The following is a 14,813-nucleotide window of genomic DNA, read 5'->3' on the forward strand; positions in this document are numbered from 1 at the left end:
AGTCTGATCTGTCACCAACAACAGGTGATACCTCAACATGTGTCTGATGCTTCCTGTCAGGAAATGATGTCACTTTGTGTTCTGACAGTAAACAGGATCATAAATGATGCACTGCAGACATGTTTGTACGGGGAGGTAATAGATTACATTTCAGATGAAGAGAACCTGCATCTCTCTTTGCTCAGTGCACATCTGATCAGTTCTAAAGATGACTGAGGATGAAGCAGAGCTCTCAGTCAGTCAGCTGTGTGGTGATGAAGATGACAGTGGTGATGAGGATAGCCTCAGTCTGTGGTTTGAAAGGAGAGCAGCAGAAGTGCTGTCCATGTTTCTGTCTTTACTTAGTTTATTTTTTATTATATAAAGTCTTATTCGAGTATTTAAATTTGTCAATTTCCTTTAATTCTAATCTAAATTACACAGTTTACATTTTAAGAGTCAGAGGGATGAAATTAAAGTCACAAAAGTACATTTGTTTCATGTCATACAACATTTTTTAAAAAATATTAAGAAAGAAAGCAAAACATGATAGCATTAATATTACAACTGCACATAGAACTAACTAAAGGTCCATGTTTCTATCTTTACTGAGATTATTAAATAAAGATTTGTGTATTTAAATTTGCCCATTTTCTATAGTTCTTATTAATTTGTTTTTATTCAGACAGGAACAATGCACAATTAAACATTAACTTTGGATAAAAACAAGGAGAGATGCTTTGTACCAGGTTTTTAACGCAATTACTATTTTTGGCCTGTAGCCTCGTTCCTAAATTACAGTTTATATTTTAAGAGTTAGAGGGATGCAATTAAAGTCACAAGAGTACCTTTGTTTAACTAACAACTAATTTTAAACAATACTAATTTTAGGGTAAAGATCATTGATTAGGACGTAGTAATGTTGAGCTACACATTTAAAACATCCACACATCTGATCTTCATTCAGATTGGAGAGATGCAGTTTGTCAGAGATCAGCTGTTCTTCTCTGGTCTCAGCTCTGAAGTCCAACCCCTCCCATCTGAGAGAGCTGAACCTGGGGGGCAACAAGAACCTGAAGGATTCAGGAGTGAAGCAGCTGTGTGCTGGATTGGAGAGTCCAAACTGTAGACTGGAGACTCTGAGGTCAGTTCATCTATTTTAATCTTGTACAGTGTAAATCTATCAAAATTAAATCCACAACAGAAGTTTTAAATGTCTATCAGTTCACTTGTTTTCTGTGTTTGTCTGAGTACAAATCACAACAACTCTTTGTGTGTTTTCAGTTTGTCAGTCTGAACAGTTTGTCTCCAGGGGTCCGTTTCAGAAAGCAGGTTTAGTGAAAACTCTGAGTTAGTTAACCCTGAGATGAGGGAAACAGAAAGAGAGGTTAATCAAACCTGAGAGAGAGGGGGAACTCCAGCCTGTTATTGAGAATGAGGACATACGTCACGATATGGGAGGTGTCTGAGCCCGTCCACCATTTTGGGATCCTACGCTATCAGTTGCCAGAGGCTACAGTGTCAGAGCGACACAGACACGGAGCAGTCAAAGACGGCTCAAGGAGTTATCATCACGGCGTTTTGTTCTCTTAATACATCCATGGTTTAAACAGAGAAATTACGAGAAAATTAAGAAGAAGGTGGCAAAAGAAAAGAGCCCTTACAAGGACAAACTGATAGGAACAACAATCTCTGAAACTGGTCCAGTATTTTAATCAGTTAACGTCCACTAAAAGTTCTGTTGTTGCTGCTGACAGACTCAGATTATTATTCTAAGTGTCTGACAACATTATGAAAGGATCCCTACAAAGATAGACCTTTTAGTTAAAGAGTAAGATCCTTTTAGTTTAACATGAAACAGCCCCGAAATCACCATCACCAAACCCACCAGACTCCATGTAAAAAATTATCAAAAGCCGTCTTGGTTCATCTTTCCACTGTTCCAACAATCACCACTCTGGTTTGGTTTAAATAAACCCTTAATTCACCCATTTACATGTGGAGATATGCTGGTTCTATACACGCTAAAAGTCCTGATTATTTACATGGAGTCTTGCTCCACACACACACACACACACACACACACACACACACACAGACACACACACACACACACACACACACACACACACACACACACACACACACACACACACACACAGACACACACACACACACACACACTCCAATTAGATAATCTCCTAACATTTTGTCAAATTTCTTTACATTCTTTGTCAAACCAATGATCATCTTTGGGATTCTTAGGTTTATTTTTGGATAGTTCCAATTGTGATGATTTAGCAGTCTGCATGATGATGTGATTGACATGTCTGACTGCATTATTTATGCCTTCTTGACTGTGTACATATGGGGTGTCCAGAAAGGTATCTAGTAGTGTTTGAATTTCGTGTGAGCTGATTGCTTTCTGGAACTCTTCTGTGCTGGTTTCGGCCCATCTGTATGATTTCCTGATATTAAACAGCTTACTGGGCTGTGGGGGGGTGGTGTTGTTGGTCACTGACCTTCTGAGAAACAGTAATTTGGCTGTGGTCAGACAGAGCTGAGGCCTCTCTATGTGTGTCGGTGGTGGGCATTACTGCAGGTTGTTGTGATGGTCTGGTCTTGGTTAGGGTGGAGGTGGATGGCTGTGGTTCAGGTTGAGGGGGGCTGTTGATGGTGATGAGGGTTGTGGTTGGTGTTGGCAGCTCTCAGACTGTGGAGCTGCTCCTTGAGGCTGAGGATGGTTTGCTCTCTCAGGTGCAGCTCCTCTCTTATAGCAGTGAGCTCTGTTCTCAGAGCTTCTCTGTCCTGCTGCAGTTCCTGGACCTCTCCTCTTAGCTCCTGTATGGAGGCCTTCATCTTGTTCCTCACCTGGCTGAGTTGGTCTCTTAGCTGCTGTGTGGATTCAGTGGATGTCTGTTTGGAAAGCAGTAGCTCCTTCAGTTCCACCAGCTCTACTTCTTGCAGAGACAGACTCTTTCTCATCTGGGACACTCTGCTATCCGGTTGACTGATGTGCCCTGAACGGTCTCCTAAAGGCTGTTCCTCTTCCAGCTCTTCCCCTGGTGGCTGCTCTGTGGGGTTGATGTTGCTCTTCTCCTCACTGCTGATCTTGTCTTGTCTCTGTTTCTCAGTCTCTGCCAGAGCTTTGATGGTGTTAAATCCTCTTGGACAGAGCTGAAACTGGCCTCATTGCCTTGAAACATGATGGTCCCATTGTGGTAGACATTGACAGTGAGAGGTGGACTCTCCTTGTCTTCATCTTCGATGACTATCTGTCTCCCACTGCATATGCCTCTCTTCTTGTGATGGTCATAGTGGGCACAGATAGCTTCATGCCATGCATCGGTATTGTCCGTGTACAGTAATAGATTACTAATTCCTCCTGTTTGGCATACATCTGCAGTCAAAGCCTCTGGGTTTTCTCTGAATGTTTTGTGTTTATAAGCTTTTTTACCTGTGTACTTTTAATTTCTTCCGGGTAGCCAATCACAAGGAGGCTGGGCTCTCCCCCAGGAAATTGCAACATTGTTTCAGTTCCTAACTGCTGCTCTGCTGCTCCCTCTGCTGCTACTTAGCATGCTATGTTAAGTTAGCACAGGCTAGCCTTGGTTTCTTGAGGTAGAAATTTGAAATTGAACTATTGTGGGTATGAAGGAAGCTTACCTTACTACTCTATTACAGCTTCTCTTGAGTGGGAAGGAGACGGTGCTAGCCTTTGGTGGTTTTTTTCTTTGGTTTGGAGCCTTTTGCACCTTAGCTTAGCGTAGCATAGCCTTCTTGCTCCTCTTCTCTGTCCATAGCTGTTGTTAGCAGAGTAAGCTGTTGTTAGCAGAGTTAGCTGTTATGTTAGCAGAGGTAGCTGTTGTGTTAACAGAGTTAGCTGTTGTTAGCAGAGTTAGCTGTTGTGTTAGCAGAGTTAGCTGTTGTTAGCAGAGTTAGATGTTGTGTTAGCAGAGTTAGCTTGTCTTTGTCTTCACTTGTCTTGCCTTATTAAATCTTTTCCTTGATGATTTTCTTTCCAAAAATCTTCTTGCAGTTTTCCTCTTGTTAAGGTTTAATATTTTGAGAATTTAGTCGGTTTATCTCAGTTTAAACTATTTAATAAAACTGCTGCTGCTGCTCTCTCTCTCTCTCTCTCTCTCTCTCTCTCTCTCTCTCTCTCTCTCTCTCTCTCTCTCTGTCTCCCTCTCTCTCATTAACATTAACATTAACTCCTTTTCAGGCAAAGTGTACAACAGTTTGTTTGTGGAAATAATTAATCCTAAGTCCTTGAATGGTTTCATGTAAGAGCAGTAGTTTCTAAATGTTAACTCTCTTTTACTGAGGACAGAGGGAACTAAGGATGTTAAATATCTCTGTAACTTAGTTAGCATGGCCTTATGAATGATGTCAGGTATGATTACGTCTTTTAGGACCTTTACTGAGGACAGAGGGAGTCGGATGCTGTACAGGTTGGAAAGCCTCTTGAGCTAAATCTGTCATCTGTGATATTGGGCTGTATAAATAAAATGGACTTGACTATGAATGTAGGGAGAGTCAGATTTGAACTGTTAGATTAGTTTCTATGATTAGTGTCCATGTGAGGATAGTGGTGTTTTCTAGAGCTGTACAGGAAGTGAACTAATTAAAGAGCAGATGTGTTCAGAAGACTCATCTCTACCTGAAACATTAGGATGTTAGTGAAGATAAGCTACACTTCATTCACAAGACAATGAAACATGTTGATTTATAATAAACTTTAATAAGATGATCCTGTTTAACCTGTCAACATTACAGCTTACTGTGTGTAATTATTGTAAATGTATTACATTTAGTAAACACGTCTAATTCATGTCAATGCAGCAGAGTAATGTTGAGCTATAGATTTAAAACCTTAATATAACTGAATAACACTAAATAATTCACTCCAAAGTCTTTATTGAAGTAGCAGCATGTTGTCATTAATATTAATTAGAGCTCTTTTTCACTTTTTGTATTTTACAGTTTTTATCCTGATCCTGTTGTGTTCAGGTGTTTCTGTTTTCTAAACCTTCTTCAGCTCTGAACAGATTATTAAACATTGAATGATTTCAAGCAGGAACATTGTCTTCTAAAGTTACATCATTTATTCTTTATTCAGATTGTGGAGCTGCAGTTTGTCAGAGATCAGCTGTGCTGCTCTGGTCTCAGCTCTGAAGTCCAACCCCTCCCATCTGATGGAGCTGAACCTGACAGACAACCTGCTGAAGGATTCAGGAGTGAAGCTGCTGTGTGGTTTTCTGGAAAGTCCAAACTGTAGACTGGAGACTCTGATGTCAGTTCACTGACTCTCTGTAACTATTATAGATCTGATATGTTTAATAATTTAATTTTAATTCATGTACAAACATAACTTACATCCATAAGTTTTAAATGTTTTTTTGTTCATATTTTAGTTTCTTGTAGTAAATTTAGTCTGCAGTCAGAAGAGACTTTAGTCTGGCTATCACCATCAGGCTGGTTTAGTCTAAAGAGACTTGTGTTTGTTAAAGAAACTGTAGAAAATGTCCAGTTAGTTGTTAAAGTAAATTAATGTTTATAATTGTTGGTAAATGGTCACATATGGTTTTAAATTGCTAATGTTTACTTGCTGAAGTAGAAATATTTATTTGTTTCTGTTAATTTCAGTGTTTTCACAACTGTCTGATCAATGATAATGATTTTTCAGAACGCAGCTGTTTAGAGGATGAATATAGTATTGATCCTTTATTGGCTGACATGATGATGATCCACAATGACAAAATCTCTCTACTCATTTTAGGGAAAATGTCATTGATTAGGACATAGTAATGTTGAGCTACACATTTAAAACATCATCACATGTGATTGGATTATAAATAGATTTTTATCTTCATTTATTCTTTATTCAGATTGAGGCGCTGCGGTTTGTCAGAGATCAGCTGTGCTGCTCTGGTCTCAGCTCTGAAGTCCAACCCCTCCCATCTGAAAAAGCTGGACCTGAGGAGCAACAACCTGAAGGAGTCAGATGTGAAGCAGCTGTGTGATCTGGAGGAGAGTCCAGACTGTAGACTGGAGACTCTGGAGTAAGTAGAGGGTTGGATTCAGTCCGTGCTGGTTTCAGCAGTATCAAACTAAACACAGTTAGTATCAAAGCAAAGATCCAGTATTTTCTGTAAACCTCCAACCTTGTCAGTGAAGCTGTGAGAGGAGAGAGAGAACAGTCAGCCAATCAGGCTGTCTGTTCTCTCTGAACCCAACAGCAGTAAATCATCATTAAAGTGAGCAGTGAACGTCTCTCTGTTTCTGCAGTAATGATGCGTTCAGGACTCTCAGCAGTTTATTTCCACTGTGTACTTCAGTGAAATCTGCAGAGTCAACAGACTTGATGCCCAAAGTCTCTGCAAGTCTGTGAGCTTCACTCCAACACGTTAACATGAGAGCTGAAAGGAAGCAGGCTGCCTACACAGCCGCACCACTTGGTGTCTGAACAGGACTGAAGTCTGACTGACAGCTGATGAAGGGAGTCTCTGGAAACACTCATTCATCACAGCGGTGATAATGTCATCACTGCATTTTCTTCATTTATTTTATTCCAGGTGAAGTTACAGGGGTCAGTAGCCTGGATGCCAGCTGAACTTAGCCCCCCCACAACATTTGAGGTTGGGAAGTTCAGTCTGGACTGTAACGTTATATGGTCATGTCAGATAGAGAATGACTGAAGAGAGAGAGCGCCCAGCGGCGTTAGAACAAAGCCGTGAATCAGATGACCATGTCAGGATAAGGGGTCAGTGTTTCCCACAGAATTAGATTCTATTTGCAGTGGTAGCTAACCCGGGGTGGGGGGTGCACACGTGGAAAAAGGTGCAGACATCTTATATTAATTGTACTTATTATTATTATTATTTTTGGCAACTTAAATAGCTTAAATAGACAATCTGCCCCCAGTGTCACGAATCCCGCTGTCTGAGTCTGTTTTAGTTGCCTGTATTCTGCCCTGGAGCCTGTTTTCCTGAACGCACCCTGTCCGGTTGCCTGGCAACATTGCTTGGCAGGAGATCTTCAACTACCCACACCTGCATCTCATCAGCTTCCTGCACACCTGGTCCTGATCACCACCTCTCACTACTTAAGCGCTGACCTGACATTCATTCCCTGCCGGATCGTTAGCCACCAACAGTATGTTGTGCCAGCGTCTCAGCCTCAGTTTGCTTAAAGTCAGTTTTGCTACGTTGTTATTTGTTTGTGCTCTTCACTCACCTCCGTCTCTTCTGTCAGCAGTTACTCTCCCGGAAGATTCACTCCACCTCTGCCATATCAAGATAGGATCAACTCATTCTCTCCCACCTACTCACCTCCACTGCCTGCTTCATCACCTGGATTCTCCTGCAATCACATTTAATTTTGTAAATAAATACTCACCTTATCTCAACTCACCTTTTCCTGGTCTGCTTCTGGGTTCAGCCCGAGAGAGTCGTGACAGAACGATCCGGCCAAGAATGAACCCAGCGGACTTGGATTCCGTTCGCCATGCCATTTCCCAACAAGGGAATATGTTGGGACAACACAGCACGGCGCTACAGGAGATAGCGTCTTCAGTTCAGAACCTTTCTGCCAGTCTGACGAGGATCCAGGATCAGCTCAGTTTGCCGGCCGAAAATCCACCACCTGTTTCAACTCCCTTGCCTGCCACTTCTGGAGCAGATTCCTTCCGTGAACCCAAGGTACCGACGCCAGATAAGTACGACGGGGATTTAGGAAAATGTCGTTCATTCCTCATGCAGTGTGGATTAGTGTTTGACTTGCAGCCCATCTCATACGCCACAGACAAGGCCATGATTGCCTTCGTGATTGAATTACTGCGTGGAAGAGCTCTGGACTGGGCTTCGGCCTTATGGGAACGACAGGACATCTGTTTGGCGTCATACCAGGAGTTTACGGCTGAGATGAGGAAGCTGTTTGACCACCCCGTTCGATGTAGGGACGCAGCTAATCGTCTGTTTTCTCTTTAACAAGGAGCTCGCAGTGTGGCAGATTTTGTAATTGAATTCAGAACATTGGCGGTGGAGAGTGAGTGGAATGAGAAATCACTACTAACAGCTTTTTATCAGGGGTTGTCCGAGCAACTTAAAGATGAACTGATTTCTTACCCTGAGCCCAGTGATCTGGACAGTATGACAGCGTTATCTATTCTGGTGGATAACAGAATCCGAGAGAGAAGGAGGGAGAAACGATGGGGGTCTTCCAACCAATCACGTCCTCTGTTACCATCCAAGGCGGAGAATAGACCAGGAAAGACTAATCATTCTTTACCCCACGAGATTAAAGGAGAATTTCTGCCTTCAGATCCTGAACCCATGCAAGTGGGGCGGCACGGACTAACCACGGTGGAGCGCCAACGTAGACGTGAGACCAACAGCTGCCTTTACTGTGGTGACTCGGGGCATTACATCTCCACCTGTCCCCAGCGCTCGTTAAACGGCCCGCCTCGCTAAGTTTGGGAGGACTTTTAGCGAGCCAGTTTCAGTCTCTCGATAACCCTGTCAGACCCCGTGTTCCTGCTACCCTCATGAACAATAATCAGATTTTAGAGATCAATGTTTTAATCGATTCAGGTGCTGACGACAGTTTTATAGATGCCGACTTGGTGGAACAGCTGGGGCTTTCCAAGGAGCAATTACCGGAAGCCATGGAAGCTACTACTCTGGACGGCAGACTGTTGGCACGCATTACTATGAGGACTGAACCTGTTAAAATGCTGCTGTCAGGTAACCATTCTGAGTTCATCTCTTTCTTTATTCTGCCATCTTCCCGTGCCCCTCTGGTTCTTGGTTATCCCTGGCTGAAGGAACACAATCCCACTATTGACTGGGTGACTGGCAAGGTAAATAGTTGGAGTATCGAGTGTCATGCTAACTGCCTGAAAACTGCCTATTCTCAATCTGTTCCCAGTCTGGCCAGTGATTCTGCTTCTCCAGATTTGTCCCTAGTTCCTGAAACCTATCATGATTTGGGTGAAGTTTTCAGCAAACAGAGGGCGCTGTCACTTCCTCCCCACCGACCTTATGACAATTATGCAATAAATCTGATCCCTGGAGCTGCCTATCCTAAAGGACGGTTGTACAGTATCTCTCGACCTGAACGCAAAGCCATGGAGACCTACATAAAGGAGTCTCTTGCTGCCGGTCTCATTCGTCCATCCTCATCACCCCTGGGAGCTGTTTTTTTTTTCGTGAGTAAGAAAGATGGCTCTCTTCGACCTTGTATTGATTATCGGGGTTTGAATTATATCACGGTCAAGAACAAGTATCCCCTGCCTTTGATGAACTCTGCTTTCGACTCCTTACAGGGTGCTACTGTATTCACTAAGCTTGATTTACGCAATGCATATCATCTGGTCCGTATCAGAGAGGGGGACGAGTGGTTGACTGGATTCAACACACCTATGGGATATTTCGAGTACCAAGTGATGCCGTTTGGACTGACCAATGCTCCAGCCGTTTTCCAGAGTATGGTGAATGACGTCCTGAGAGATATGATCGATCTTTTTGTATTTGTTTATCTGGATGATATTCTCATTTTTTCTAAGGAACTTTCCAGTCACATCCAGCATGTCAAGCAGGTCCTGCAGCGGTTATTGGAGAACCGTTTGTTTGTGAAAGCAGAGAAGTGTGACTTCCACGCCCACACCACTTCCTTCCTTGGATACATCGTCTCCAAGGGGGAGATAAGGATGGACCAAGAGAAGGTCAGAGCGGTTCTTGATTGGCCCCAGCCCTGTTCGAGATTGCAGCTCCAACGGTTCCTGGGATTTGCAAACTTCTATCGAAGATTCATCCGGGACTACAGCCGTGTGGCCGCTCCTTTGACTGCCCTGACTTCAAGCACCAGAACATTCCATTGGAACCCTGAGGCGGACCGAGCATTCCGGGAGTTGAAGAGCAAGTTCACCAACGCCCCTATTCTCTCTCAACCTGACACTTCCCGTCAGTTCGTCGTGGAAGTGGACGCTTCTGATGTGGGAGTTGGTGCCATCTTGTCCCAGCGAAGCTCCACTGACGGTAAACTCCACCCCTGTGCCTTCTACTCTCGTCGTCTTTCGCCTGCTGAGAGAAATTACGATGTGGGAAATCGGGAGCTCCTCGCGGTGAAACTCGCCTTGGAGGAGTGGCGCCACTGGTTGGAGGGGGCAGAGCAACCGTTTATTGTCTGGACTGACCACAAGAATCTTGCTTATGTGCAGTCTGCTAGACGTCTCAACTCCCGTCAGGCCAGGTGGGCTTTGTTTTTTGGACGTTTTAATTTTTCCCTGACTTTCAGACCTGGCTCCAAGAACGGCAAGGCGGACGCCTTGTCACGGATGTTCTCCAAGACGGAGGAGAGTGGGGCCAAGACTGAGACTATTCTTCCCCGGGAGTTAGTCGTTGGATCTGTTACTTGGAGGATTGAGGAGGAAGTCATGACAGCCCTTCGGACGCAACCCGGTCCCGGAAATGGTCCACCCGGTCGGTTATTTGTACCTGAATCTGTCCGGTCTGCAGTTCTCCAGTGGGCCCACGCCAACAAGATGGCTTGTCACCCTGGCGTGGCTCGGACAATGGCATTACTACGCAGACAATTTTGGTGGCCTGCTATGGGTGAAGATACCCGGTGTTTTGTTGCTGCCTGTCCAGTTTGTGCGCAGAACAAGAGCACCAATCGGCCCAGCTCTGGACTTCTTCATCCTCTACCTATTCCCCGGCGACCATGGTCGCATCTGGCTCTGGACTTTGTCACTGGGTTACCCTCATCTGACGGGAACACGGTCATTCTGACTATTGTGGACAGATTCAGCAAGTTCGCCCACTTTGTTCCTGTCTCCAAACTCCCCTCTGCCACTGAGACGTCCGAAATCCTCGTGAGGGAGATTTTCAGGGTCCACGGTCTGCCCAGTGACATTGTTTCTGACCGTGGTCCTCAATTCACATCTGCTGTCTGGAAATCCTTTTGTTTGGCCATTGGAGTCAGTCTCACTTCTGGATTTCACCCCCAATCTAATGGACAAGCTGAGAGAGCCAACCAGAAGATGGAATCCACACTTCGCTGCCTGGTCTCCTCCAACCCCACATCTTGGGCTTCTCAGTTGCCATGGGTCGAGTATGCCCATACTACTCTTCCTACATCTGCCACTGGGATGTCTCCCTTCCAGTGCCTTTACGGTTACCAACCTCCATTGTTCCCATCTCAGGAAAAGGATCTCTCGGTTCCCTCTGTCCAAGCCCATATTCGCCGTTGCCACCGGACCTGGCATCGGGCCAGACGGTCCCTCCTCAGAGTTTCGGATCGGTATGGGCTCCAGGCCAATCGCCGCCGTATCCCTGCTCCCGTTTATGCCATTGGAGATAAGGTCTGGTTGGCAACACGGGATCTTCCACTGCGGACAGAATCTAGAAAACTGGCACCTAAGTTCATTGGTCCGTTTGTTGTGGAGAAGGTTATTAATCCTGCTGTGGTTCGACTCAAATTGCCCAAGACACTCCGAGTCCATCCCGCCTTTCATGTCTCCTGCCTCAAGCCTGTACTTCTCAGTCCTCTGTTGCCCCCTCCTCCTCGGATGATCGGGGGTGGTCCTGTCTACACGGTGCAACGCATCATGGATTCTCGGCGACGGGGTCGGGGTTTCCAGTATCTCGTGGACTGGGAGGGTTATGGTCCTGAAGAGAGGAGTTGGATTCCTCAACGTCAAATCCTGGATGATGACCTTCTGCGTGACTTCTACCGCCTTCATCCTGGCGTTCCGGGTAGTCCGCCCGGTGGCGTTCGTCGGAGGGGGGGTACTGTCACGAATCCCGCTGTCTGAGTCTGTTTTAGTTGCCTGTATTCTGCCCTGGAGCCTGTTTTCCTGAACGCACCCTGTCCGGTTGCCTGGCAACATTGCTTGGCAGGAGATCTTCAACTACCCACACCTGCATCTCATCAGCTTCCTGCACACCTGGTCCTGATCACCACCTCTCACTACTTAAGCGCTGACCTGACATCCATTCCCTGCCGGATCGTTAGCCACCAACAGTATGTTGTGCCAGCATCTCAGCCTCAGTTTGCTTAAAGTCAGTTTTGCTACGTTGTTATTTGTTTGTGCTCTTCACTCACCTCCGTCTCTTCTGTCAGCAGTTACTCTCCCGGAAGATTCACTCCACCTCTGCCATATCAAGATAGGATCATTCTCTCCCACCTACTCACCTCCACTGCCTGCTTCGTCACCTGGATTCTCCTGCAATCACATTTAATTTTGTAAATAAATACTCACCTTATCTCAACTCACCTTGTCCTGAGGCCTATACTACGAAGCGAGATTTGGCGTTAACGAGCTAACTTCAGGCTCAACTCAGGGTTTTCTGTACTACGAAGGTGGATCACTTGTGATCGGGTTCAATCGCCGTGGTAACTTATGCTGAACGCCTAACCTGGTCGGGAGCAGGTTATGTTGGAGATTAGAGATCAACCGGTGTTAAAGCACCGCCCACTGACCAAGCAATACTCGACTGATAACGGCGTCACCGTTCTTAGAAGATCAGCTGGAGCTCGGTGGGCGGAGAGAGAGAGAGGTGCGCTCATAAAAGTTAAAACATTTAGAGAGCGACAACCCCGATAACATTCCCTGATGGGTATCTTTATGAAAGATATAGATCAGCGGAGGGAATTACATAGCCTATAGGCTATTTGTCGGCTTCTTCAGCCGTGTGTTGCCAATACGCACATCGGTTTGAATTATGTTTTTATGTTTTTTTTTATTTTCTCTCACGATCGCGTACCACTGCTGGGGTTGCAACTGAAATAAAAGCCTAAAGCAACGAAAGCAAAAGTGTAATTACATATGGTCAGATCTTATGCCTGACTGATGGGGAAGTGACCAGTTTAGTCTAATGTATTGTAGTGGGTGTACTGTATATTGGCCAGAATCTGCCTTTGGGGGAGGAGGGGGGCATATCATAGCGGGGGGTCTGGGTGTCCTCCCCCAGGGAATTTTTAAGCATCAACGACTTCATTTCCTCCATTCCGATACACTTTTATGCACCAATTTATGGTAAAATACCTCCATTGAGCCTATGTGAAGAAAAAAGCACAGATGATAATTCAAAATATATCAAATGGAAAGTATGTTGTTACGTGTCATTGGGCATTTTTAAGTGAGTATATGGAAATCCTGGAGCTTACTATCACGTAGACTACACCACTGGATATTGATAAGCTAAACGTTGTGATTTACGCATAACAGCGTTGTTTTTTTTGCCAGCTTTCCTTCCTGCGTTTTGCCTGTAAAACCATGTCTGTGTTCTTCATATTTATGTAGAATTATAATTTGCTCTTCTTATGTAAAATATGCGGCTCTGTTAGATGTTTGCGATTGGTCGTGGTGCGCAAACACCGCCTCTTTTATGTGAACGCGCGCTGCTGGATTGGAAAACCCTGGGTTGACTGAACTAGTTGATAACCAGCGTCGTGATACAGGTTATGCGGGACCACGGTTGTTAGGTTAGGTGAAGCTGGATCACTGAAAGAAATCCAGGACATGTTGATCTGGATTCGTAGTACAGCTCTCTGGTCTGCTTCTGGGTTCAGCCCGAGAGAATCGTGACACCCAGTCCCATCCTCAAGGCTATAAGGGTGCCGGGGCAGTCACAGCACACAATGTCATCTTTCAACTAACAACAACAACAACATAAATTTGCTCTTTAACAAAACTAAAGATACCACAAGTTGTAATTCTGTTTAACAGCCAGATGCTGTTCACCTCTTGGTGACAAAAAATAAACTAATTGTTACTGTATATGTTGTTAACTTGTTGAACATGAACAATATTCTAATGTTTGCAACTTACCCAATTACCCTAGTGGGGATTGTTTTGTGTCTCTGACACATAAAATAACAATAACAACATAACAAGTGTAATGTTTTCTATTTTGAAATATTGATAAATAAATAGTCAGTGATGTTGAATAGCCTGTAGGCCTACAGTAGTGTAACGGACCGTCCCTACAGTTCAGCAGACATGTGAACCGTGGATTCATTGTAAATGTAACCATCATAGTGTGAAATACAGTTTAACTGATGCTGTTACGTGAACGGGGCTCAGCAGAGAGGTGGAGAGAGACGACGTCTCTGCAGCTTATTCAGGGAGTCAGGTCAATGCTGCTAAAGCACTCACAACAAAGAGTTTCATGTGTAGGCTCCTCCCATATGGCTCGCATCAGGAGTTAACATGAACTGTACCAAAACACGGAAAGGACTTAACGCAGCATACGAGACGTTTTTATTTTTACAGGATATGAAACTGTCTCAATGTAATACTGTTAGACAGCAGCATAGCCCACCGCGCAGACAGACAGCAGACAGACAGACAGCAGACAGACAGCAGACAGACAGACAGCAGTCGGAGCTCCGTGGACGGAGAGCTCTGCGTCCGTCAGCAGCGGTTTCTCGCTGCGCCGCCGGTCCCCAGAGCAGCATGGTCACCTGGAGAGTCCGGTACAGTCTGACTCTGCTAACGGAGATACCATCAGCTCTATACAGCGGAGCGTTCAGATCAGTCAGATCAGCGCCAGCAGCATACAGTAGTGACTGTGGATGAGAGGGAGGCTGGCTGCTGAAAATCAGACGAGCTCGTGATATTTCTTTGGCGCCGGCTAAAACCTCTTTAAAGGGCGCCAGAACTTTCTCTATGCAGGAAAAACCCTGAATAAATACCAGTAATAACTTCATAATACTAACCATTAAACTCCAGATGGACTCCAGCCGTCTTCTCTGGAGGGAAAAAGATCAATGTGGGAAAAAGCAACTTCTTCTTCTGTGTGTTAATTAGCGGATCGCAAACCATT

The 14,813-nt window shown here is 44.8% G+C and overlaps 1 protein-coding gene and 1 long non-coding RNA gene across 3 annotated transcripts in view; both read left to right on the top strand.

The window, feature by feature from the left end:
• Positions 1–14,813, top strand: part of LOC116057839 (protein NLRC3-like) — a 556,293-nt gene that overhangs the window by 36,309 nt on the left and 505,171 nt on the right. The gene's annotated exons all lie outside the window — the stretch shown is intronic.
• The window catches only part of LOC118494354, an 11,564-nt gene continuing 898 nt past the window's right edge, over positions 4,148–14,813 (top strand). The window contains exons 1-2 of the long non-coding RNA XR_004896477.1: positions 4,148–4,161; positions 9,704–9,706. This is a non-coding gene — a long non-coding RNA (uncharacterized LOC118494354). The remainder of the gene's footprint in view (positions 4,162–9,703; positions 9,707–14,813) is intronic.

This window comes from Sander lucioperca, chromosome 23 (assembly GCF_008315115.2).
Source record: "Sander lucioperca isolate FBNREF2018 chromosome 23, SLUC_FBN_1.2, whole genome shotgun sequence".
NCBI lineage: Eukaryota > Metazoa > Chordata > Actinopteri > Perciformes > Percidae > Sander > Sander lucioperca.